Here is a 19,214-nt window from a genome sequence, read left to right as displayed (position 1 = left end):
GCACCCAGGGCATGCCCTTTTCTCACTGTTACAGTCAGGTAGGAGGGACAGAAGCCTGACAGCACACACTCAGCGATTCAGGAACAGCTTCTTTCTCTGCCATCCGATTCCCAAATGGACATTGAACCCTTGGACACTACCTCGCTTTTTTAATCTATATTATTTCTGTTTCTGCACAATTTTGTATCTATTCAACATGCATATACTGTAATTGATTTACTTATTTATTTTTCTTTTTTTCTTCTTCATTACGTGTTGCGTTGAATGGTCGCTGCTAATTGGACAAATTACACGACACATGCCGGTGATAATAAACCTGATTCTGTGTGATACATAAATTTACTACAGTACGGTGTAAAAGTCTTGGGCACCCCACTATATACCTGAGCCTTTTGCACAGTGCTTTATGTCTTGTAGTTTTGTGATCTGCCTGCACAGTTCTTTGGCTTTTAGCTATCCTTCCGTTTTGCCGCAGGTTGGACGGAGTACAGCTGGAGATTACCGCACGTTTGTTTGGGCTCCTCTCCCGAAGGAGGTCGGTCAGGTGGAACACCAGCAGCAAGTAACGTTCGAAGGTAAGGGGAGTTTGAAAGCTTCCGATGCACCCAGCTTGCTCGTAGAGTGTTGCCCAAAAGAGGGACCTTAGATGCTGCAAGTCGCTTCAGTTCCTCAGTGAAGTTACTGATTGGTTCTCGGAACGCAGGAGAAGTCCACGATTGGTTAATGTCAAGTGTAAAGGAGAACAAAATAAATGTTACTCCAGATCTGATACAGGACAAAAAAAAAACACAAGATAACCAACACAATAAGATAAAGAACACTGTAATTTAAAAAAAACGGAATAAATATAAAAACATAAGATAGCTTATATACACAGATTTCAAAATGGACATTCAACCCATGAACTCATTACTTTTTTTTGTAAATTTTCTGTTTTTTGCACTACTTGTTTAAATTTATCTATTTAATATACTGTACATATACTTGCTGTAATTCACTTGTTATTGCATTGTGCCGCTCCCGCAAAGTTAACAAATTCCATGACGTATGCCAGCGATGTTAAACCTGATCCTGATACAAAATTTAAAGAGTGCAAAATGAGAGCAAAAAAAGCAGCGAGGTGTTGTTCATGGGTTCAGTGTCCATTCAGAAATCTGATGGCAGAGGGAAGAAGCTGTTCCTGAATCATTGGATGTGTGTCTCCAGGCTCCTGTACCTCCTCCCTGATGGTGGAGGGGAAGAAACTGTTCCTAAATCGCTGAGTGTGTGCCTTCGGGCTCCTGTACCTCCCCCCTGATGGCAGAGGGGAAGAAACTGTTCCTGAATCACTGAGTGTGTGTCTTCAGGCTCCTGTACCTCCTCCCTGATGGTAGCAATGAGAAGAGGGCATGTCCTGGGTGATGGGGGGGTCCTTATTAATGGATGCTGTCTTTCTGAGGCATCACCTTTTGAAGATGTCCTTGATGCTGAGGGGGAGGGGGGTGGGCTATTTCCTGTGTTGGAGCTGCCTGTGTTTGCAACCATCCGCAGTTGTTTCCAATCCTGTGCAGTGGCCCCTCCATACCAGACCAGTGATACAGCCGGTTAGAATGCTCTCCATTAGAAGTAGAGCTACTAGGACTTGATGTTTCAATTCTTTATGGTAAGTTGGCACTCTCGATGCTGGCAGTGGGCTTGGAGTGGTGACAAGGGGGGAGGGTAGGTACGTCATCGGGGTCATCAGGTGGGCACTCTCCTTTGACGTTTCGTTGATAAGCCCACGACGTCTCCAGAGGGCTCAACGGTGCTACCTGGTGTCCCAGATACACCCCCCTCAGTTCCATACCCTCCTGTCTTCATCTTGCAGCCCAGTTGTTGTCTTTCCTTTTAATCCAAATCCAGTTGCTGCTTTCTTCTGCTGCATTTGACAAGGACTTGATTGCTTGTTGGAGGGAGTGACCCCTCACCCCCATCTTCTTCAATAGACTGGTCGTAGATGTGGCAACGAATCCCCTGCATCCCACTTCTGCAGGGAAAATCTTGGTCTTCCAGCCATTCTGGGCAGCTTCAGTTGCCAGTTCGGAGTACTTGGTCTTTTCCCTCTCATAAGCTTCTTCGACACCATCTTCCCATGGTACTGTCAATTCCACAACATATGCCAGCTTGGCTGTTGTGGACCACAGGACCATGTCTGGCCCGAGTGCTGTAGCCGCAATGTCTGGGGGAAACACAAGCTTTTTTTCCAAGTTCATGTCCATTTTCCAATCCCGAGCAACCTGCAGCATGCTTACATCTTTCGATGTTATATGGTGCTCTGGAGGTTGGCCTGCTGGTACAGATCGTGTGATGTGGACATTTACTGCCGATGTTTGTGGGAGAGCATTTGTGGTGATTCGCCTCTATTCCAAGATTGATGCCAGCTGTCTGAGAACTTGGTTATGCCGCCAAGTGTACCGCCCCTGGGTGAGGCTCGTGGTGCATCCTGTTAAAATGTACCTTAGTGATCCAGGTGCTTGACAAAGAGAGCAAGCGGGGTCTTCTCCCCACCACTGGTTCAGGTTCTGGGGTGTGGGTAGGAGGTCATAAGTGGCTCTGGTGACAAAACTTAGCCGGGATCCCTCCATCTCCCAGATGTCACGCCAGCTAAGTTTTCTCTTTTCCAGGCTCTCCCAATTAGTCCAGTGGTCCTGCTTGGTCATTGAGAGGGCTCTGGCGTGTCGCTCTGCCTCCTCCTGTCTTCTCAACTCCTCCACCATGAGCCATCCCTTTTGCACTGGTGTTGCCCTGTGCCATTGAGGAGCCTTTGGGACAAGCCCGAGCCCGGCTCTCCCATGTTGGACTTGGCCACCCACATCTCTGAAGTGAAGAGCAGACTTAGCACTCTGAACGGCTTCAGATGGAGTCCACTTCCTCTCCGTTGCCACACAGGGGGCCACTGTTCGAATAACAGTATCTTCAGATTCAGTGAGTGCATTTGAATTCTTCCACAAGACTTGCAATTGGTGATTCCAATTTGCCGTTCCCTCACAGTCCAACAAGACCACCTTGCCAGATTGGGGAGAGGCTCAGGAGTAAACCCAGAGGGAAAATTCTGAAGCTGGAGTCCCTACATTGAGTTCAGCACTAACTGGAAACTCCTCTGACATTGCCGGTGCCAAACTGTCGATCTCTGCCATTCCTTTGCATTTGTCAGCTGCATGGAGAGAGCTAGCCTGCTGTGTGGGCAAAAACTTGCTCTCCGTGTTGTACTTCCCTGGCTTGCACATCATGTAGACAGCTCGGACACAACATCCATGGTCCATTCTGACCAATGGAGGACCTCCAGGTCTAGCTCATTAACAGACTCCTTCAGCGGACTGGAGGACAGTCTCCATATGAAAGACCGGAAGAACTTAAAACATTGGAGCAGCCTATCGAGTCTGCTTTGCCCTTTCATCACGGCTGATCCATTTCCCTCTCAAACCCATTTTCCCTTTAACCTCTGACGCCCTATCTAATCATTTGGTGATGCATTGCCTGAGCTGCCTATTCAAACATCCAATATCAGTCCATCCTTTCTGAGATAAGGGGCCCAAAAGTGCACACAAGACTCCAGGTGAGGCCTCACTACTGCCTTATAATGCCTCAGCATTACATCCTTACATGCAGAAAGACTGGAATCCTCTCTCTCTCTCTCTTACTCACGCTGACACCAAGCTGTCTGGCCAGGGCAAACATCTGCCAGCAGGTTTGGTTGCTAACTTGAAAGCCAGCTCACGTTCCCAACCTCCGAACCAAAGCCCTGCTTGGGCTGAAGGCTAAAGCAGTGAAAAGACCCATTGGCGTGACCCTCAGACGTTCCTTCAACGATATCCCTGCAGCTGAGGACAGGAGTCCTTTAATAGAACATACAACAGTATAGTACAGGAACAGGCCCTTTGGCCCTCAATGTTGTGCCAGACCAATTAAATTAGTAATCAAATAGCTAACTAAGCTCATCTCTCCTGCCTACACAATGTCCATATCCTCCCATCTTCCTCACATTCTTGTGCCTATCTAAACATCTCTTAAAAATCTCTATTGTATCTATCTCAGCCACCACCACAGGCACCCACCACTCTCTGTGTAAAAGATTCGCTCTCACATCTCTGAAATTACCCTCACTCACCTCCTCCTCTCCTTGGACTCCCCGCTCTGGTTCTCTGCCTGCTCTGGATCTTCTCATCTCGAATTGCCGAAGGGACATCAACCGTCTCGACTTCATCACTCCTTCACTCCTCTACTGAACGCACTGCCCTCTGCTCTCCCCGCACCAATCCCAACCTGACCATCAAACTGGCAGGCAAATGGGATGCTGTTGTAGTGTGGCCCACTGACCTCTACTTTGCTGAGGCCAGGCTGTGACTCTCAGACACTTCCTCACACCTACCCCTCGAGGAAGACCCCACCCCACACCATCAGAAAACTGTCTCCGACACATCACTGACTTCATCCACTCTGGAGAACTCCCAACCGCTGTTACCAAACTCATAGTTCCCTTACCCTGCACTGCTCGCTTCTACCTCCCACCAAAGATCCACAGATCGGACTCTCCGGGTTGGCCTGTTGTCTCTGCCTGCTACTGCCCCACTGAACTCATGTCCTTATATCTCGATTCCATTCTATGCCCTACACAAAAAGCTGCCTGATATTCAGGAGAACATAGATGGGTCCCCGAGACCAGAACAGCACCTTATACAAAGTGGAAATTTCTCATCAGTCAAGCCTTGGAGTGAGACCATAAGCACCAGACTGCCACCTCCTACATAGGAACATAAGAAATAGGAAAAAGGAACAGGTGTAGGCCATCTGGCCCATCAAGCCTACTCCACCATTTAATAAGATCATGGCTGATCTGCCCATCGACTCATCTCCACCTACCTGCCTTTTCCTCGGAACCCAGCGGCCTCAATGACTACAGACCGGTGGCATTGACCTCCCACATCATGAAGACCCTGGAGAGACTTGTTCTGGAGCTGCTCTGGCCTATGGTCAGGCCACACTTATCCCGTCCAGTTCGCCTACCAGCCCCGACTAGGAGTTGAGGCTGCCATCCTCTACCTGCTGAACCGTGTCTACCCCACCTGGACAAGCCAGCGAGCACTGTGAGGGTCATATTTTTTGACTTCTCTAGTGCGTTCAACCCCATCCTCCCTGCTCTGCTGGGGGAGAAGCTGACAGCGATGCAGGTGGATACTTTCCTGGTGTCATGGATTCTTGACTACCTGACTGGCAGACCACAGTACGTCTGTGTGTCCGACAGAATGATCAGCAGCACCGGGGCTCCACAGAGGACTGTCTTGTCCCTCTTTCTCTTCATCATTTACACCTCGGACTTCAACTACTGCACTGAGTCTTGTCATCTTCAGAAGTTTTCTGATGACTCTGCCATAGTTGGATGCATCAGCAAGGGAGATGAGGCTGATTACAGGGCTACGGTAGGAAACTTTGTCACATGGTGTGAGCAGAATTATCTGCAGCTTAATGTGAAAAAGACTTTAAGTGGCTGGTGGTAGACCTGAGGAGAGCTAAGGTACCGGTGACCCCTGTTTCCATCCAGGGGGTCAGTGTGGACATGGTGGAGGATTACAAATACCTGGAGATACGAATTGACAATAAACTGGACTGGTCAAAGAACACTGAGGCTGTCTACAAGAAGGGTCAGAGCCATCTCTACTTCCTGAGGAGACTGAGGTCCTTTAACATCTGCCGGACGATGCTGAGGATGTTCTATGAGTCTGTGGTGGCCAGTGCGATCATGTTTGCTGTTGTGTGCTGGGGCAGCAGGCTGAGGGTAGCAGACACCAACAGAATCAGCAAACTCATTCGTTTGGCCAGTGATGTTGTGGGGATGGAACTGGACTCTCTGATGGTGGTGTCTGAAAAGAGGATGCCGCCCAAGTTGCATGCCATCTTGGAGAATGTCTCCCATCCACCACATAATGTACTGGTTGGGCACAGGAGTACATTCAGCCAGAGACTCATTCCACCCAGATGCAACACAGAGCGTCATAGGAAGTCATTCCTGCCTGTGGCCATCAAACTTTACAACTCCTCCCTTAGAGGGTCAGACACCCTGAGCTAATAGGCTGGTCCTGGACTTATTTCCTGGCATAATTTACATATTACTACTTAACTATTTATGGTTTTATTAGTATTTATTATTGCAACTGTAACAAAAACCAATTTTCCCCGGGATCAATAAAGTATGACTATGACTAATTCCCCTACTGTGCAAAACTCTATCCAACCTTGTCTTAGATATATTTACTGAGGTAGCTTCCACTGCTTCATTGGGCAGAGAATTCCACAGATTCACCACCCTCTGGGAAAAGCACTTCCTCCTCATCTCCATCCGAAATCACTTCGCACAAATCTTGAGGCTACGTCCCCTAGTTCTAGTCTCACCTTCCAGTGGAAACAATTTTCTTGCCTCTATCTGATGTTACATACCCCATAACTGGGTTGCCAAACCAGCAGAAATGGACCACTTAGTTGGAGTCTGGATTACTGGAACTAAGAATGTTTTATTAAAGAAATAAGCAACACAGTACTCTAATCATAAGGATATAAATGCAACAGGTTAGCAATGATAAAACACACATGTACACAGAACTAGGATAATAGGATCAATCAAGCTCTATCGCAGTCTAGGGGTAAAATGATCAGTCTCAAGTGACACAGAGTTCAGTTCAATTTAGTTCAGTTCTCAGTAATCGCTGTTGTGCCGTTGGGGAGAGAGAGAGAGAGAGAGTGAATGAATATGCAAATCGGATTCCAAACAAACCTTCGATATTCCTCGCAGTTAGCTTTTGGGCGAGCCCTTTGTAATGTCTTCTGAGGTCACCGACTGTGATCCCTCCATTCCAGATACGATCGTTCTTCTGCGGTGAGCCCGGCACCCAGGCAAGGGCGGACACACACACCAGGTTCCCGCCGACCGTACCGCGTCTATGGCTGGGCCCGCGAGCAGACCTCCAAAACTTTCACCAACTTGTGGGGGCACACCGCTTCCCGGGTCTCGTTACCTCGTGGTGTCGTGGTGTGTCTGTTGCCTTAGCGAACCTGTCCCTTTTATCTCCCTGCTGGGGTATTGTCTGTCCATCAAACTTCAAACAGTTCAGTTTCAAAGCAACCGGTCTTGAAAATTTTTGTTAATATCTCTCGTCCCCCATTAACATTTCTGAATGTTCCCCCATTGTCCTCTTATTGGCATCAATCTTCTGATAATTTGGTCTGTTGTCACACTGATCTATCTCCTTCATAATTTTGTATGTTTCTATACGATCTCCTCTCATTCTTCTGAATTCCAGCGAGTACAGTCCCAGGCTACTCAATCTCTCCTCATCGTCTAAACTCCTCATCTCTGGAATCAACCTAGTGAACCTCCTCTGCACCGCTTCCAAAGCCAGTAAATCCTTCCTCAAGTAAGGAGACCAGAACTGCATGTAGTACTCCAGGTGCAGCCTCACCAGTACCCTGTAGAGTTGCAGCATAACCTTCCTGCTCTTCAATTCAGTCCCTCTAGTAATGAAGACCAACATTCCATTTGCTTTCTTGATAGCCTGCGGCACCTGCAAACCAACCTTTTGTGATTCATGCATAATTACTCCCAAGTCCCTCTGCACAGCAGCATGATGGAACTTTTTACTGTTTAAATAATAATCTGCTCTTCCATTTTTCCCTCCAAAGTAGATGACCTCGCATTTACCAACATTGTACTCCATCTGCCAGTCCCTTGCCCCACTCACCTAACCTATCTATACGTATCTCTCTGTATCTTCTACACAATTTACTTTTCCACTCAATTTGGTATCATCAGCAAACTTAGATACACTACACTCGATTCCCTCTTCGAGATGGTTAATATATATCGTGAACAGTTGCAGGCCCAGCACCGACCCGTATGGCACCACCGCTCACCACCGATTGCCAACCAGAGTAACACCCATGTATCCCAACTCTGCTTTCTTTCAGTTAGCCAATCCTGTATCCATGCTAATACATCACCCCAACTCTTTGCATCCTTATCTTATGGATAAGTGTTTTATGCAGCACCTTATCAAACACCTTCCAGAAATCCAAGTAAATAACGTCCATCTGTTCTCCTGTATCCACTGCGCTCATTATAACCTCAAAGAGCTCCAGTAAGTTTGTCAAACAGGATCTGCCTTTGCTGAATCCATGCTGCATCTGCCTGATGGATCCATTTCTTGCCAGATGTCTTGCTATTTCTTCTTTAATGATAGCTTCAAGCATTTTCCGAACTACAGATGTTAAACTTACTGACCTGTAGTTACCTGCTTTTGCCGACATCAGTTTTTGAACAGTGGCGTGACATTCGCCGTCTTCTCATCCACCAGAACCTGCCCAGAATCCAGAGAATTTTAGTGGATTCTCACCAAAGCCTCTACTATAAATTCTGCCATCTCTTTCAGGACCCCAGGATGCATTCCATCAGGTCCAGAGGACTTATGTATCTTCAGGCCCACAAGTTTGCTCAGCACTACCTCTTTAAAGATAGCTATTGTATCGAGGTCTTCACCTCCCATCACTTCCATAACATCTCTCTTTGGCATGTTAAACATGTCCTCCACCATGAAGACCAACACAAAATAGTCATTCAAAGCTTCTGCCATTTCCTCGTTACCCAATATCAATTCCCACTTCTCATCCCTCCAAGGAACCTACGTTCACTTTAGCCACCCTTTTCCACTTTATATAATTATAAAAACTTTTACTCTCAGTTTTTATATTTTCTTTATTTTCTTTCTTTATTCCCTTTCGTTATTACCTGCTTGATGGCCCTTTGTTGCTTTTCAAAATTTTCCCAGTCTTCCAGTTTCCCACTACTCTTGGAGGCTTTCTATTCACAGGCTTTTAGTTTGACGCCTTCTTTTATATCCTTAGTCATCAAAGACTGGCTCTCCCCACTTTTACTGTCCTTGCTTTTTACTGGAATATACTTTTATTGAGCACCATGAAAAATCTCTTTGAAAGTCTTCCACTGTTCCTCAGTAGTCCCGCCATATAGCCTGTGTTCCCAGTCGACACTAACCAAATCCTTCCTCATCCCATTGTAGTCTCCATTGTTTAGGCATAATACACTAGTGTTATATCAAACTTTTGCACCCTCCATTTGTATGGGAAACTAAATCTTACTGTGATCAATCTTTCCAAGAGGGTCCCTAACTACAAGATCACTAGTTTTAACGTCAGTAAGACCAAAGAACTGATTGCAGACCTCAAAGGGTAAGATGAGGGAACACACATCAGTCCTCACAGAGGGATCAGAAGTGGAGAGAGTGAGCAATTTCATGTTCCTGGGTGTCAACATCTCTGAGGATATCGATGCAGTTACAAAGAAGGCACAACATCGGCTATATATCATGAGGAAGCTGAGGTGATTTAGTATGTCTGCAAAACACACTTGCAAATCTCTACAGATGTACCATGGAGAGCATTCTAATCGGCTGCATCACCATCTGGTATGGTGGTGGGGGTGGGCACTGCACAGGACCGAAAGGAGCTACAGAAAGTTGTGAACTCAGTCAGCTCCATCATGAGCACTAACCTCCCCAGCATCCAGGGCATCTTCAAGGAGCGATGCCTCAAAAAGACGGCCTCCACCATCAAGGACCCCCATCGCCCAGGGCATGCCCTCTTCTCACTACAACCGTCAGGGAGAAGGTACAGGAGCCTGAAGGCACAAACTCAACAACTCAGGAACAGCTCCTTCCCCTCAGCCATCAGGTTTCTGAATGGACAATGAAACCATGAACACGAGCTGACTACTTTTCTCCCCCTCTTTTTGCACTACTTAATTAATTTAACTATTATATATATATATATATATATATACAGTAATTCACAGTTTTGTTTATTATGTATCACATTGTACTGCTACCACGTAACAACAAGTTTCACGACGTACCCCAGTGATATGAACCAAATTCTGATTCTGTTCCGTATCACCAGTGATGAATCACCACACTTGATCAGAATCAGGTTTCACATCATTGACATATATTGGGAAAGTTGTTGTGAAACTTGCGACATAAAAACACTGTAAGTTGCAATAGGAAACATACTAAAAATTAAACTAAATGAGTAGTGCAAAAAGACTGCAAGAAACAGTGAGGTGGTGTTCTTGGGTTCAATGTCCATTCTGAAATCCGGTGGCAGAGGGGAAGAAGCTGTTCCTGAATCATTGACTGTGGGTCTTCAGGCTCCTGTACCTCCTCCCTGATGGTAGCAATGAGAAGAGGGCATGTCCTGGGTGGTGGGGGTCCTTAATGATGGTAAGAATATATAGCTGTGGAGGGACAGAACATAGAACCTGACAGCACAGTACAGGCCCTTCACCCCACGATGTGGTGCTAATCTTTAACCTACTTTAAGGTCAATTTAACCTTTCCCTTCCACAGAGCCCTCCATTCTTCTGTCATCCATGTGCCCATCTTTAATGTCCCTAATGTATCTGCCTCTACCACCACCCCTGGCAGGGTGTTCCATACACTCACTACTCTGTGTGAAGAATTTACCTCTGACATCCCCCCTATACTTCCCTCCAATTATTTTAAAATGATGCCCCCCTTCCCCATTAGCCACTTCCAACCTGGGAAAAAGTCTCTGACTGCCCATTTGATCTATGCCTTTTTCATCTCCTCCATCAAGTCACCTCTCACCCTCCTTCGCTCCAAGGAGAAAAGCCCTAACTCATTCACCCATTCCCATAAAGTCATGCTCTCTGATCTGGGGAGCATCCTGGTAAACCTGATAAAGTTTAAAGGAATGGGGGATTCTCAGATCCCTGTAAACAATGGACTCGGTACTGACTATGTCTGTGACTGCAGTGTGTTTGAATAATGTCTCACAGCTGCTTTCTTTGGAGCAAGATAAGGGTTAAGGTTCGTCCAGATCCACATAAGATGTCTCTGGGCTTTTCGCACCTTTTGATTTTGACAAAAAGCAGTACCTGATGGAAATTAGACAGAACATTGCTTTCTTAATTAAAACACAAATTTGACTTATCTTTGTAATTATGTTGTGGCTCCAGCAAACCAGGTAGGACATTCCTTACTTTAATTCAGGTGGCTGGGGTGTCGATCAAACTGATTGTTCATTGTATCAGTAGTCCATTGACTTGGCCGGAATAATTATCAAACTGATTGTTCATTGTATCAATAGTCCATTGACTTGGCCGGAATAATTATCAAACTGATTGTTCATTGTATCAATAGTCCATTGACTTGGCCGGAATAATTATCAAACTGATTGTTCATTGGTATCAATAGTCCATTGACTTGGCCGGAATAATTATCAAACTGATTGTTCATTGTATCAATAGTCCATTGACTTGGCCGGAATAATTATCAAACTGATTGTTCATTGGTATCAATAGTCCATTGACTTGGCCGGAATAATTATCAAACTGATTGTTCATTGTATCAATAGTCCATTGACTTGGCCGGAATAATTATCAAACTGATTGTTCATTGTATCAATAGTCCATTGACTTGGCCGGAATAATTATCAAACTGATTGTTCATTGTATCAATAGTCCATTGACTTGGCCGGAATAATTATCAAACTGATTGTTCATTGGTATCAATAGTCCATTGACTTGGCCGGAATAATTATCAAACTGATTGTTCATTGGTATCAATAGTCCATTGACTTGGCCGGAATAATTATCAAGCTGATTGTTCATTGTATCAATAGTCCATTGACTTGGCCGGAATAATTATCAAGCTGATTGTTCATTTGTATCAGTAGTCCATTGACTTGGCCGGAATGGTTATCAAGCTGATTATTCTTTGTATCAATAGTCCATTGACTTGGCTGGAATAATTATCAAATTGATTGTTCTTTTGTATCGGTGGCCTTATAACTTCTGACAATTCTGACATCAGGCAGTGAATGTGTTGAACTGCCGGGGAGATCAGAAAGGTTCTCTCCCTGATGTCGGGTCCCAATTCACTCGCCGGCTGAGCTCGAAGAAATAAACGGGTGGATAGATAAGTAACGATCTTTTTTGTACTGTTGTTCTTTGATCCAGCAAAGTTACGTTTACAAACCTCCTCTGCACCTTTCCAATCATGAAGCAACCAGAACACGACGCAATTGTGTTGTGGGTAGTGGGGAAGTGGTGTGGGATTAGAAAGAGGGCGATAGGATTGGGGAGGGATTATAAAGGGGTAGTAGAGAATGTGGTTAAGACCATAAGATGCAGATCAGAATTAGGCCATTTGGCCCATCAAGTCTGATCTGCCATTTCATCATGGCTGATCCATTTTTCCTCTCAGCTGCAATCTCCTGCTTTCCATATAACCATATCACAATTACAGCATGGAAACAGGCCATCTTGGCCCTTCTAGTCCGTGCCGAACGCTTTCTCTCACCTAGGCTCATCTACCTGTACTTGGCCCATAACCCTCCATTCCTTTCCTGTCCATTTTCCTAATGAATTTTTTTTTCATGACAAAATCGTACCTGCCTCTACCACTTCTACTGGAAGCTCGTTCCACACAGCTACCACTCCCTGAGTAAAGAAGTTCCCATTCTGTTACCCCTAAACTTTTGCCCCTTAACTCTCTTGTTCTAATGTCCTCTTGTTTGAATCTCCCCTCTCTCAATAGAAAAAGCCTATCCATGTCAACCCTATCTATCCCCCTCATAATTTTAAATACCTCTATCAAGTCCCCCCACAACCTTCTACGCTCCAAACATTAAGGACCTAACTTGTTCAACCTTTCTCTGTAACTTAGGTGCTGAAACCCAGGTAACACTGTAGTAAATCTCCTCTGTACTTTCTCTGTTTTGTTGACATCCTTCCTATAATTCGGTGATCAGAACTGTACATAATACTCCAAATTTGGCCTCACCAATGCCTTGTACAATTTTAACATTACATCCCAACTCCTATACTCAATGCTCTGATTTATAAAGGCCAGCACACCAAAAGCTTTCTTCACCATCCTATCCACATGAGATTCCACCTTCAGGGAACTATGCACTATTATTCCTAGACCACACTGTTCTACTACATTCCTCAATGCCCTACCATTTACCATGTATGTCCTATTTTGATTAGTCCTACCAAAAAGTAGCACCTCACAGTTATCAGCATTAAACTCCATCTGCCATCTTTCAGCCCGTTCTTCTAACTGACCCAAATTCTCTGCAAGCTTTGAAAACCCACTTCATTATCCACAATGCTACGTATCTTAGTATCATCTGCATGCTTACTAATCCAATTTACCACTCCATCATCCAGATCATTAATGTATATGACAAACAACATTGGACCCAGTACAGATTCCTGAGGCACACCATTAGTCACTGGCCTGCAACCTGACAAACAGTTATCCACAACTACTCTCTGGCATCTCCCATCCAGCCACTGTTAAATCCATTTTACTACTTCAATATTAATACCTAACAATTGAACCTTCCTAACTAACCTTCCGTGTGGAACTTTGTCAGAGGCCTTACTGAAGTCCATATAGACAACATCTGCCACTTTACCCTTGTCAATTTTCCAGGTAACCTCTTCAAAAAATTCAATAAGATTTGCCAAACATGACCTTCCATGCACAAATCCATGTTGACTGTACCTAAACAGACCCTGTCTATCCAGATAATTACATATACCATCTCTAAGAATACTTTCCATTAATTTACCCACCAGTGACGTCAAACTCACAGGCCGATAATGGCTAGGTTTACTCTTAGAACCTAGCAATTTACTCTTAGGTTTACTCTTAGAACACCTCCACCACCATCGCCAGCAGCCCATTTGACGCACTCACCACTCTCTGCATAAAAAACTTACCCCTGACATCTCCTCTGTACCTACTTCCAAGCACCTTAAAACTGTGCCTTCTCGTGTTAGCTGAGAAAAAGCTTCTGACTATCCAAACAATCAATCACCATCTTATACACCTCTATCAGGTCACCTCTCATCCTCCGTCGCTCCAGGAAGAAAAGGCCGAGTTCACTCAACCTATTCTCATAAGGCATGCTCCCCAATCCAGGCAACATCTTTGTAGATCTCCTCTGCACCCTTTCTATGGTTTCCACATCCTTCCTATAGTGAGGCGACCAGAACTGAGCAGAGTACTCCAAGTGAGGTCTGACCAGGGTCCGATATAGCTGCAACATTACCCCCCCGGGCTCGAAACTCAATCCCACAGTTGATGAAGGTCAATACACTGTATGCTTTCTTAACCACAGAGCCAACCTGCGCAGCAGCTTTGAGCGTCCTATGGACTCGGACCCCAAGATCTCTCTCATCCCCCACACTGCCAAGAGTCTTTTTCTTCATTAATCTTTTCATTGATTTAAAAAAAGCATAAATACAATCAAGAAGAGAATTAATTCAAATATATATATCAGTAACAATATAATCCAAGATTAAGATAGACATTGTCAAAATCATAGATATTGTTAAACTAGTATAAAATATATAATAAAAAAATGAAAATAACAATTCTCTTTGCAGTTTATGAAGAGAAAGGGAAAATCATTGGGTTTTAAATGAAAAGGAAAAAAAACCCACTACACTAAAAAACAAAACAAAAAAAAAAGGACTGGGCATTCCATTTTGAGGATACAATCAAAAAAGAAAGAAAGAAAGACTTTCTGATCAAATCTAAAACTTTGAAAAAAGACTGAAAGAGTAATAAATAATTAAATGAAAATATTGGATAAAAGGTCACCATATTGCTAAGAGCCTTACCATTCATACTATATTCTGTCATCATATTTGACCGACCAAAATGAACCACCTCTCACTTATCTGCGTTGAACTTCATCTGTCACTTCTCAGCCCAATTTTGCATCCTGTCAATGTTCCGCTATCCACACTATCCACAACCCCGCCAATCATTGTGTCATCTGCAAATTTACTAACCTATCCCTCCACTTCCTCAACCAGGTCAATTGGTGGCCACCAAGAGGTCCTGTTGTCCTCTGCTGGATGGACTGTAGGCGCTCGTCAAAGTGGTCTCCCAATCTGGGCCAGGTCTTACAGGTGAAATGTTGCCTCACCTGGAAGGACTGTTTGTGCCCCGAATGGTAGTGAGGGAGGAGATCCAGGGGCAGGTGTGGCACTTCTCCTGGTGGCCACCAATTTTAATTCTATTTCCCATTCCCATTCCAACATGTTGGTCCATGGCCTCCTCTACTGCCGCGATGAGGCCACTCTCTGGTTGGAAGAACAACTCCTTATTCCGTCTGGGTAGCCTCTAACCTGATGGCATCAACATCAATTTCTCCTGCTTCCGGTAAAAACCCCCCCCCCCACTTCACCATTCCCCATTCCCATTTTGCTCCCTCACCTTTTCTCCTTCCCTGCCCATCACCTCCCTCTGGTGCTCTTCCCCCTTCCCTTTCTTCCATGGCCTTCTGTCCTCTCCTATCAGATTCCCCCTTCTCCAGCCCTTTATCTCTTTCACCAATTTCTCAGCTCTTTACCTCACCACTCCCCATCTCCTGGTTTCTCCTCTCACCCACAACCTTGTACGTCTTCCCCCGCCTTCTTACTCTGATCTCATCTTTTTTTTTCTAGTCCTGATGAAGCATCTTGGCCCAAAACGACAACTGACTGGTTCAAGCTGACAGGAAGGTGACAGTAACTCAAATCACCTCACGTTACAACAGTGGTGTGCAGAAGAGCATCTCTAAACACACATGTCGAACCTTGAAGTGGATGGTGAAGAATACCATTTTCACAATACCAGTAATATTATTGAAAAAAAAATAACGTTGACTTGCAGTCTATGCAGAAGTAGACATCATGGTACTTGCAGCTGCCTAAATTGACATACAGTGGCAGGAAAACGTTTGGGCACCCCTGGTCAAAATTTCTGTTACTGTGAATAGTTAAGTGAGTAGAAGATGAACTGATCTCCAAAAATCATAAAGTTGAAGATGAAACATTCTTTTCAACATTTTGAGCAAGATTAGTGTATTATTAGTTCTAACTTTGGTTAGTGAACTGCTGCATGTACTCTATTTTGCAGCAAGTGTTTCTCTGCCTATTGATGCAATGCTCACCATTAGCTTCGATTTTTTTAAAAATCTGATTTTATATTTAAATTGTTTCCTGATGTTTCCCTGCTTATGATCTCAATGAGTCCACAACTGTATTTGCTGTTGAGAGTGTGAGCCACGTCTCCAACGAGGCCGTGACTCTGGCCGGTCGGTGTCCGACGAGGTTGGGGCTTTATGTGCGTAATTGGTATTTTGGGGGATATCAGTATTTCTTTCCTTCCCTGTTTGCCCTTCATCTGTTGGCTTACTGGGCCAATTAAGAAGGCATTTAAGAGTCTATTGCTTTGCTCAGCTGTGTGTTTGTAGTATTCTGAGCTTTAAGAGTGCATTTAGTGAGTTATGGATCTGATTGCACTGTACAATGACAGCTTTTGATTATAATTACAGGAGAATGGTACCAGGAGGACAGTGTCAAAATCAAAATGCATTTCCTGCCACTGGGGATCTCAGGACATGTGTGATAAACAAAACAAAATGGTATGTGAGAGTCCATTTGATTCTTGCAGCTATTACTGCATTGAAGCAGGTGGATTTTAATTGGAAATTTAAGCTTCAAGTAGCAATAAATGAATAGAAACTAAGTAAAATTGTAGTTGATTTGACCCTGCTGAGGTATGTATTTTGAATGATAAATAATTGGTTGAATTGGAAGCTACTACCTATTATAACTTTGATTTGATTGCATCCCTAACAGAGAAAGTATCTGAGCAGAGTCATATTGAGGGCAGGATTCATGCGCTGAAAGATGATCTGAGGAAACATAAATCTTTTGTAAAGAAATTGAAGAAAGAGCAGAAGCTTCGGAAGGAGGGATTGAAGGCACAGGAGACCAGTCTCATTAAAGAGCTAAGGGTAAGATTATCGTCGTACCTTCTTACCTTGACTGTCCTACCAGTCTTTGATTAGGGCAATAAGAAAGTTGTATGTATATACTACTCCAAACTCAATTTGCTCTCCACAATTGTTTAATTTGGAAAATTGTTGAGGAAATTAAGTAACACATAAAGGTTGCTGGTGAACGTTTATGTGTGTTGCTTGAAATTCCAGCACCTGCAGATTTCCTGGTGTTTGAGGAAATTAAGTATATGATTATTCAAAGGACTTGATCTGCCTTTATTCTTTTTGTTTCTGGTCCATTGCTGGAAAATCCTTTATATCACCCTCAACTCATTCTTAGGGCTCTTTGCATTGCTATATTGCTTCTGACTTTCGAAAGTCTTTGAAAAGTATGCAGCATTCAATAGTGCGTTCGGTTGTCTCTCCCCAATCGCTGCTATTCTCCTGCTTTGTATCTGCTATGTTAAAGCAGCAGGAGGCAACGCTTTCTGAAAGTTTGGAGAAATCTGGATTGTTGCAGTCTTTACAATTTATTTTTTACAGCATTTAGCCAAATTGATTTGCCATCCTCTGAATATTTTTAGTTGTCAGCCTTGATTAATTTACCAACTAAAATTGGATTTATTAAGTTGAAAATGCTTTTGCTGATTTGTTGAGTTTGCAGACACTGCCTTCGTATGCCGATGGAAACTGTTTCCAATATTCTGAGACATATGTGAATTTTGGACTGTACTTCATATTGGTTTCCTTCAGGTTTTTGGTGTTTTGTTAATTGTGGCTGGTTGGTGGGTGGGTGAGCTGTAAATATTTTGTGTGTAAGGTGGGGGTTGGGGGTTTTGATGTTACTGTCATTGGTCTGTTTTGCAGGTGAGGGGGTCGGGGATTGTTATTGTAATTTTTTTTCCTGTGGGGGAGCAGTGTGGATTTAATGCTATTGTCCCCGATTTTTCTGCAAGTGAGCAGGTCAGGGATTGTTATTGTCGCTGTTTTTCTCTGTGAGTCAGGGGATTGCAGATTGTTATTGTTGCTGTTTTTTTTATGTGAGTCAGGGAGTCGGGGATTGTTACTGTTTCTTATCTTTTTCGTACTGATGGTGGGGGAGAGTTGGTGTCTTTTCTTTCATCAACTCTCATGGTCTTTCTGTATTTCAGGACTATCTGGAGAAGACAAGTATCAGAGTTGTACGTGCCTACTTTGACAATATAATGAACCTTTGAACATTTCACCGTTTTCTTTCTCTTGTATTACCAGTCTTGTGATGAATCGATTAAAAGGACTCAAGCAAAACTAAGCAAAGTGTCCAGTTCCACCAAACCACAAATCAAAACCCCTTCCTCCATTGCTACTGAGAAGCCCAAGGCTGAACCACTTTCTCTACAAAGGTAATGTCACTGGGCAATACAGCCTTAGTTGGAAAAAGACTTCTCAGAATATTGGTAGTATCACTGTTTTATAAGTTAAACATAATGGGATGCCTTCTCCCCTATTGAAAGTACTTTTTTTAAAATTAGGTTGCACGTGACTGTTGTTCATTTATTTAGCAGACTTCTTTAAAGAGTAGTACAGTATTTTCTACTGAGGAGGTGGAGCATGAAACAATGACAGTGACTTTTGAAATATTATTTCAGCAATTCTGTTTCTCTCTCTTTAGACACTGCTTCACCTGCTGAATATTTCTGTCATTCTCTTTACATTTCCAGCATCTGTGATATTTTGATTTCTGTTTTCAAAAAGTTTACCTAAATTTCTAGCAGGTTTTCTTTCAATAGTTGATTGTTCCATCCAGTGACATAATTCATTCAATTCTGCAGTTTAATGATAATCTGTAAAATTTGCTGTGCTGTTGAGACTCTGGGATTTGCCTCAGAAATGTTGTGAGTAGCTTACTGTAACGTGCACGGAATCAGGCAGAATTTGTGAAAAGAAAAGCAGTCTACAATGTCGATCTGCGATCCTCTGCTCTGCAAAATTCCAAAGACAATATGATATTTATCTGCCAAGCTCTTAAGCTCAAAATTAGTTTTCTGCTTTTTGTTTTCAGGACTGAATCTGCAAAGAGCTGGAAAGGGTGAAGGATCTAATGTGTCATTGAGTTGCATTGTTAAAAAGGGTACATCTGCATCTCAAAATGTTCTCTCTGTAAACACCTGAGATGACACATTCCAAAAAAATTGATAAAAGGAAGTCTTTTAAGTTGAAAGTTTAGAAGTATAAATACTTTTAAAAATTAGTTGAACAACTAAATTGTGTTTCTAAAAATAAAAAATAAAACTTACCTGCCTATTTCCTAAGCAAAGCTCATAGAACCATAAGAATAAATA

General features: G+C 43.6%; 1 long non-coding RNA gene across 2 annotated transcripts in view; it reads left to right on the top strand.

Moving 5' to 3' along the window:
* The first annotated feature begins 515 nt into the window (after positions 1-515).
* Positions 516-19,214, top strand: part of LOC140193049 (uncharacterized) — a 30,027-nt gene continuing 11,328 nt past the window's right edge. The window contains exons 1-4 of one of the 2 annotated variants that reach the window (XR_011884581.1): positions 516-575; positions 16,444-16,533; positions 16,751-16,908; positions 18,145-18,275. This is a non-coding gene — a long non-coding RNA (uncharacterized lncRNA). Of the gene's footprint in view, positions 576-15,657; positions 15,716-16,443; positions 16,534-16,750; positions 16,909-18,144; positions 18,276-19,214 lie in introns of those variants that run through there. The other variant, XR_011884580.1, reaches the window with a different exon arrangement.

Source organism: Mobula birostris, unplaced genomic scaffold (assembly GCF_030028105.1).
Source record: "Mobula birostris isolate sMobBir1 unplaced genomic scaffold, sMobBir1.hap1 scaffold_3632, whole genome shotgun sequence".
Classification (NCBI taxonomy): domain Eukaryota; kingdom Metazoa; phylum Chordata; class Chondrichthyes; order Myliobatiformes; family Myliobatidae; genus Mobula; species Mobula birostris.
This window is presented reverse-complemented; position numbering and strand designations above follow the sequence as displayed.